Genomic DNA, 8686 nt, shown 5'->3' on the forward strand with positions numbered 1-8686 from the left:
CGTATTAATTTGAGCAAATAGCCCTGAATCATATTGCATTTGATTGTCACTAGTTATATAATTGCCTTCTCCCAATAACATATCTGCTGTCCGGTCATTGCTGGCCTGGGCATTACAGTGAACGGTCTCCCTACAATTTTCCACATATTTTGGTTTCCAAACTAAGTAATCCCCTCCAGAGAGTGCAGCACAGGCCAATGTTTGCCAATGTATTGGTGTAAGCCAATTTCCTGCCACCGAGTCAACTATGGCTAAAGTATACGGAGTTGTAGCTCCATATTGAGCAACTGCTATTTTAATTTCTTTTATAATATTAAAATCAAAGGCACATAGGTGGAACCATGCTTGTCCTTGTGGATCTGTGGTTTCTGTTACTGGAAAGGCTTCCTGCCCCTCAAAATCCATCAATGATTGTAGTTTTTGAACTGGTTTAAGTTTAGTACCATGAGTAAAAGTGGGCTGGTGGTGATTCCACGAGGAATTTGCACTTTTATATTTACCCACTTTTAGTTTTTCTAATTGTGATATTAATTTTTGATGTTCTTTTTCTAACTGAATTTGTTCTTTAAGTTGTTCTTAGTCTGAACTTTTGCCTTAGGTTCAATAACAGGCATCGCCAAAGATGGCAGGGCAGCCTTTTCATGGCAAGAATGATTACACACCAAAGATGGCGCAGATGCGACCGAATCATAAGATGGCGGTCGTTTTTTGAAAGGTGGCCATTTTAAATTATGGTATTTGCCTGTCTTCATTTTGGAAGTGTTTTGTTCAGACGGCCATTTTGGGTTTCTGCACGTGGCAGTATTTGCTTCTAAAGTTTTTTGTTCAGACGCCCAATTTAGATTATTGCATTTGTCAGCCTTGGCCTCTAGGATTTCCTCCTCTGAACTAGTTGATGACTCTTTTTTCTTTGGCTCTTGTAGAGCCTTAAGGTTGTTTTTCTTTTTTAGCTTTTTAGATTTTTTGGCTTTTGTCTCGCTTTCAGGGCTTTTAACTTCACTATCTATCTAGGGAAATAAGATCCTCTCCCTGTTCTTTTTCAATTTTAGAATCCTTGGTTAGATCTGAGGTGGCTATAGTGTCCTCCTGGGGTTGATCATTTTGCATGATCTGCTCTCCCTAAGCGACCATAACGACAAGAGCTTCTATTAAGCTCTGAACGGATATTTTATGCTGACTAAACTTTTGTCCCATTATTACCCGTACTTAAAATAAAACGTAAGTAAATACTTACCAGGACGTCTTCTCTTCGTCCTTCTATATTTTTTGCTGGCCTTTCTCGGAATGAATCTCTGCCATTCCCTTCTGGACGATTCTATGCCGTCCTCTTCTGTTTTCCAATGTGGCTTTTCTGGGTTGCTCTGCACTAGAGCCTTCCTCGGGAGCTTTTCACTGGATCCCCTGTACCCAAGTCCGTGTTCAGGCGCCACGTGTCCCGGCCCACAGGACAGTTGAACAGGTTCCTTGGGGAAGGGAATGAGAGATGGGACAAACACATGCACACACAATACGAGATGCTGATCAAGTCGTCTTCCGTCTACTTCCGTTTATTGAGGAGAAATGGCGAGTTATATACAGCTGGTGGGAACCAATTGGTTGCCCGAAATGCAAATGAGATAGAACAACATGAACCAATCATTGATGTGGGTGGATCTCTCCCGTTGCCTAGAAACCCAACCACTTCTGGGGAGAATGGTTAGTCACATGATTTCTGAGAGACGGTTTGCTCAGTGAGGAAGTGAAGCCTAATGGTTTCCAAGATGGTGGATAGTTCAAGATGGCTTCCATATGCAGTGCTCGCCACACTTGTCCAGCAGATAATTAAGCGATAATATCATTGAAAAGGAAGGAATCATTCGAAAGCAAAGCATATAAATGGAACACAGACCAGAAAGCCTTTTAGAGACCAGTGAATGATCCATCAGGGAGCCTGTGGGTTCTATAGCAGCTTGCCTCTCTGTCTCCATCCTCAGGTTGAGTCATAAGGAAGGACTAAAACTGAAACTCTAGGCCAATGTCAGCAGCAGGGACCCTTGTGTGTGCATTAGGTGTAGGATGTTAAATAGCAACCAAAGAATTTGGAACTTACAGGAGAGCTGACAGATAACCTAGATTCAAAAACAATCTAACCTCTTCAATTATCAGTGGAAAACAGAGGTCCAGAGAGGTGAGGAGCTTGCTGAAAGACAAATTAGCTTTATTCTGAGCTAATAAAACGATTATTTACATATTAATTCTTCAAAATAAAAAGTACTTTTCAAAAGTAATCCACATCAAAACATCTACATTCAGATATATACACACACACACACACACACCGATCTGTCATCTGTCTGTCTGTCAGTCTATCTACCTACCTACCTAGCTATAGCCAGGGATGCCAGAGAGAAACAGGGAGAAAGCATCCCTCCGTGGCCATAGTCATGGTGCAGTCCCCTCTCCTTCATCTCTCTATTCTGTGGAGACCTTGGGCACGCACATGTACAAACATACTTGTGTGTTTTTGAGCCACTGGGTCTGGGACTTGAACTGTATAGTCAGCTATGTGGGATCTATTGGGTTGTTGGAAAAGTCATGACATATTTTTACATAGAAAAATAGTTCTTGATGTATTTTTACATAGAACCCAATAGTTCTTTTAACTACGGGGCTGGCCCAAATGTTATATTTTAAAGTTGTCATACTTTTAGCAACTTTCATGACCAGAACTTTCTGAACTCTTATCAAAATGGAGTTGAAAACTTGTTTTGACTGGCCTGTATATTTGTTTATTCTTCCATTTTAATAAAACTGATTAGTTTTTAATTTTTTTGTTCTTTTAAACTTGCTCTTCTATCAGCCCAGGTTAGGTCTTAAGTGTATTTCAGTTTAAACTATTAGGTTTGTTTTCTGTAATTACATTCTAGTTTTAAAGATACACCCAAATTAACTTAATTGGACCCCTGTGTTTCCTAAGTCTTATAGATAACCCATTTCTACCTAGATTAATCCAATATATTATGTTCAGGTTTCCCAGTGATAATGCCCTGGGGTGCTTGTTAGCTACACATTGAAACCCGCCCTAGACTTCCCATTCAGAATCTCTACATGACTGGAAATCCACAATTTTAACAATTTAACAGGGATGCAAATTTTGGAAAATGATGATTCTGTTATAGTTTTGGGAGTTTTAACTCTCAGCTGGCAGCTTCACCCCAAATCCTCTTACATGTAGATTATCCCCAGGCTCTGCAGGCAATGCCAATAAAACTTTTTGGTCTACAGTAGAATCATTGGAATAAATGCATAGCTTCCTAACATAGGCAGTTCATCAACACTCTAGGGCTACCCCAAAAGGGAGAGAGCTCCTTAGGATGATGAGGTTTGTGCTTCCATGCAACAGCCATTATTCAGGAAACAAGGGAGGCAATGGTGGTCAGTGCTGGTATTACAGAGTTAGATGACAAAGACAGTCATTCCCTCAGTGATCAAGATCTGTTGACTAGAGCACCTGCCAGGCCTGATTCAATGACACAGTAACAGGTATTATTTTGGACAGACTAACATCCCATTTGGGGTTATTTAACATCCGGTTGCCTTCCTTTGCTACCCATAGGACTGTCTATTTCAGCCTTACATTAATTCACTCTTTATATCTCACCTCTTATCAGTGAACATCTTATTATTTCTTCTTTAACATTTAAAGTTTAATAAATGTTTGCCAAGTGATTACTTTGTGCAGGGAAGGCACCATGGGGTGGGGAAGCAGGATGGAAAGCTAAGAAAAATAAATACATATTCAGTTGAAGCTGTAAAAATGCTTAAACAACAGTTCCTGCCAAAGGAACTTAGGTCCACTTGGGAAATAAAACAAATAAATAACCATTAAATTTGGCTGTAACAATAGCTAAGGAAAAGCAGGTATGAAAAAAGCATTTTCTTTGCAGCAATTAAAACAATTTGATACTGATATAGAAATAGACATTTTAGTGGAATGATATAGTGAGCATAGAAATAGAAATAGACCCAAGTATATAAAAATAATTAACATTTGATAATCTTATTTCAAATTATTAGGAAAAATAGGTATTTAATAAATTATTTTGGGATGACTAGATGGGTTTTTGGACAATAAGCTGAATCCTTACCTCACTCCTCATTCCAAATTAATTGCAAATGGATTTAAGTATAAAAAAAATTTAAACCATGGGGCTGGCAGGTTATGTGATGGTTAAGATGCTAGACTCCCACATTACCCACTGAGGTTCGAATCCTGGACCTGGCAGATTGCTTTCTCACTTTCCCTTTCTCTCTTTTGCTCTCTCTGTCTTTGGTGAAATTAAGTCATAAATAATAACAAATAAAATAAATAAATCTTTTTTAAAAAAATTCAACTGTAAATATATTAGAGAAAACATAAATAAAAGACATTCTAATCTTCAGTATACAGGCTTTTCTAAACATGAAACACAATCTATAGTCATTTCTGGATAAGTGATGTTTACTACTTAAACATCAAATGTTTATACAAATATGAACACATAATAAAGTAAAAGATCATCAACAATGGGACTTCCTTGTCTCACATTACAAAATAATTAGTCATGGTTCCGGCCTAAGATTATAGATCTGTTTTCTACCTTTTACTCTGCTTCCTTAACATTGGCTTGATTCTTCATTCATTTATAGTTCTGCAGTGACTGTCAGCAATTCAGTCACAATCTGGGTATTAAGCTGAATACATACTAGCTCTGATAGTCCTCACTTGGGTCTTGTGCTCACTTGTCAGGTCATTTTTCTACATGCAGAGCCTGAGGTAGGGATTAAGAAGCACCTGGTAAGTGCTTTTCAGGAAATATCTGTGAGGGAGAGATGGAAGCAGGGAAAGCAAGGGGACAATGCTGAATCCTATGAACTGAACAGCATTTGTGTCCCACAAAATTTATATACTGAAATCATAACTCCCAACATGGTGTTAGGAGGTGAGGGCTTTGGAAGTATTTAGGACATGAGGATTTGAACTTCCATGGTTAGGATTAATGCCTTATAAAAGAGACCTCAAAGAGATCCCTTACCCCTTCTGCCATATGATGTAGCAAACCAGAAAGCAGGTCCCCATCAGATAGCAAATCTGCCGGTGCCATGATCTTGGACTTCCCAGCCTTATAAAAGAGAATTGGGAGGAATAAATTTCTGATGTTTTTATACCACCACCCCCTGCCCAGCTTATGGTACGTTCTTGTAGCAGTCTGAATAGACTAAGACATTAAGCAATTACAAAATTTCAGGTCAAAGTGCTGGTAGGTGGTACGGTGGTTAAGGTGCTGGATTCCTACATGGTTGACTGCAGTTCAAGTCCCAGACCTGGTAGTTGCTTTCTCACTTTTCCTCTGTCTCTCTCTGGTCAAATTAATAATAGTAATAATAATAATAACTATTATTATTATCATTAATAAAATTAAATAGATAATTATAAAAAAATTTCAAGTCATCTCTAGCCTTGGTCTGATCTTACAGAGAGCATAAATCACAGTACGACCTTTTGTACCCATCACTGTATTCATTATATGCTGAGGGCTGCCTTCAGGTGACGTTCTTTCAAGAAATGTGCAGCTGGGGAGCTTTAGCCGTTGGTACTTAGAACAGGTGGGAGATGTTGTGCTGCTCAGTAAAGAGAGCTTTTATTTATTTATTTATTTATTTTTAAATTATTTAACTTATTTTAATTTGACCAGAGAAGGACAGAGTGAAAGCAAGAGAAAGAGAGAGAGAAAATGAGAAAGTAAGTTGCCAGGTCCGGGACTTGAACCATGGTTAGCCATGTGAGAGTCCAGCACCCTTAACCACCACACCACCTGCTGGCTCCACATTTAAGGTTTTACAGGTCACACAGCATGTAGCTCACCACTGAGGCCAGAAATATTGTGCTAATTGGTTTAAGTCAAAGACCACCATTGGAGCTATAGGCTGTGCTATGGTCTGGATGTTGGTGTCTCCTCCAGATTGATATATTGGGACATGGTACTTGATGAGACACTATTGACATGTGGGGGCCTTTGGGAAGTGATTAAGTTATGAGGAGTCCACTGTATTTATTAGTACTAAATTATTTATTCATTTTAATTTAATCATTGTACATCTTTACAGTGTACAAGCTGGTTTTTCCAGGTGTGCATGCTCATTAATCAAGTCAAAGATACTGGGTCATTGGAAAAGTCATGACATATTTTTCTATGTAAAAATGTATCATGACTTTCCTGATGACCCAATATTTATATTTAATCACTACATCTTTATAGACTACAACATGGTTTTTCCCAACATAAATACAGTGCATACTAGTCAAATCAAAGACATTACGTTAACATGAGCAGGTAACTTTTCATTTCTGTGTCTATGAAATGTGTTGTTCATATTTTTCCTGATCCCCTTCTTCCCACTCCATATTAAGGACTCTCCCTTTATAAAAGAGCCTCGAGGAGCTTCTCTTGCCCGTTCTACCAAGTGAGGACACAGCAACAATGTACCATCTATGAAGTCTTACTAAACACTGAATCTGCTATTTCCAGTCTTTAGAACTGTGAGTGATAAATTTCTGTTGTTGTTTATAAGTTACTCAGTCTGAAATATGTTGTTACAGTAACCTGAATAAACTAAGGTAGGTAGAGTCCATTCCATCCAGCCAACATTACTGAGAAATTCATGGGTAGTGTAGGAATGGGGAATGGAGAGAATACTTGATGATCAGGAACCCAAGAAATGTTTATATACCTCACACTTTTAATACTCATTATTATATTACCCTGTTACCTTCAGAGTACTTGCCATAACCTGTAATTCTCTCACATTTATTTAATGTGTTTCTGATTACAAGAATTTAAATTCCATGAATCCACCTTATCTTTTACTCACTGTTGTAGATTAAGAATCTATGTGTTGAGATCCAACAGTCGTGCAGTGGTAAACATGACACTCTTAGAGGCTATGTTTTAAATCTTTCCCATGTGGATAGGGAGGTTCTGGAGCCATGTTCAGAGACCTCCCTGAGTATGCCGGGTGCACATGGGGTTGTAATCCAGGACTGGCTAAGAATGGATCAGGGCATCAAGAAATAGTTGTGAGTGCTCTCTCTCTCTCTCTCTCTCTGTTTCTTACTCTCAGAAGAAATGAATAAACAAACTTGAAAAGGGAGAATCTGTGGGTACGTCTTGTACATAGTATAAGCCCTATAAATATTGATCACATTTTGGATAGGATTCTAAAATGAGAAAGGCGCAGAGATAAGGAGAAAAAAGTATGTAGGTAAAGAAGAATAGTCTAAATCAGTGGTTCTCAGGCTGTGTGGTTTGAGAATCTGGAACAGAAATAGAAATGCAAATCCTATGGCCCTATTTCAGGCCCAGTAAATCAGAAACTCTGAGGTGTGGCTCAGAAATCTGTGTTGATACAAGCCTTCCAGGTGATTCTGATGCACAGTAGAGTTTGAGAACTATTACTCTAGACCAGTTTGACTACCATGGGATTTATGCAGGGTAAATGGTGGTAGATAGAGTGGTAAGGGAAATTCAGGACCACATTATTGTAGCAGGACAGTGTATTAAACTTTTAATGTGGTGACTGTCCTTTGTATTAAATAATTATTGTTAATTTTATTTAATATAAAGAATTAGTTATTTTATTTTATTTATTTATTATTATTATTATTTTTAAATTTTCTATAGGGCACAGGCATTCACTGGAGAGAGAGATAGGTGAGAAAGCAAGCCACCTTGTTAGGACTCAAACCGTCATCGGTCAGCCATGTGGGAGTCCAGTGTGCTTTAACCATCATGCCTCCTGCTGGCTGCCCAAGATATATTTTTAATTCCCAAAGAGTATATGTACTTTCCAGAGATAGACAAAGAGACAAAGAGAGAGGAGAGGGAGAGGGGAAGGAAAGAGAGAAAGCACCCCTCAATGAGGCGTGATCACACTGCAATCCCTTCTCCTTTTCCCCGTAATACTGGGATTTTGGGCATGCACACGCATGCACCTGGTGTGTTTTTCAAGCCATCAGGACTGGGATTCAAACTTCCGTCAGCTCTGTGGGATCCAGCTTCCTTAACCATTAGGCTATAGAGCCTGCCTGACAAACAAATATCGATACATCATTATTAACTAAAGTCCATACCTTTCTCGGATTTCCTCAGTGTTTTTCTAATGTTCTGATTTCTATTTCAGGATTCAGGAATGCGTATCCATCCAGAATACACATTACATTTTGTCATAGTATCTCCTTAGGCTCCTTTTGCTGTGACAGTTTCTCAGACTTTTCTTGTATTTGATGCCTTGGCAGTTTTGAGGAGCACTGGTGGAGTATTTTGTAGAATATCCCTCAATTTGGCTCATGATTACACTGAAGTTAGTTTCCAGGGGGTAGCCCACAGAGGTCTACATTACATTGAATCAAGGGTACATACTGTCGGCGAGATTTATCCTTGTTGGTGTTGACCTTGATCTGGAGCCCAACCTAAGGTAGCCATGGAAGAAGGACTGATTTGTTAAATATCACATATCTGAACTTTACATTTACTTAGATTTGGGGAAGATGTTTAGAATAAAAGGAAAAGGAGAGGAACGAGCCAAAACTTTTGTGAAGGTTTCTAACGTGGTGGCTGAGCACAGGGCTAGTGTGTGACAAATACAGCCAAAGTGCCAGTGATCCTAG

The sequence above is a fragment of the Tupaia chinensis genome, unplaced genomic scaffold (genome assembly GCF_000334495.1).
Source record: "Tupaia chinensis unplaced genomic scaffold, TupChi_1.0 Scaffold000350_1, whole genome shotgun sequence".
Taxonomy (NCBI): domain Eukaryota; kingdom Metazoa; phylum Chordata; class Mammalia; order Scandentia; family Tupaiidae; genus Tupaia; species Tupaia belangeri.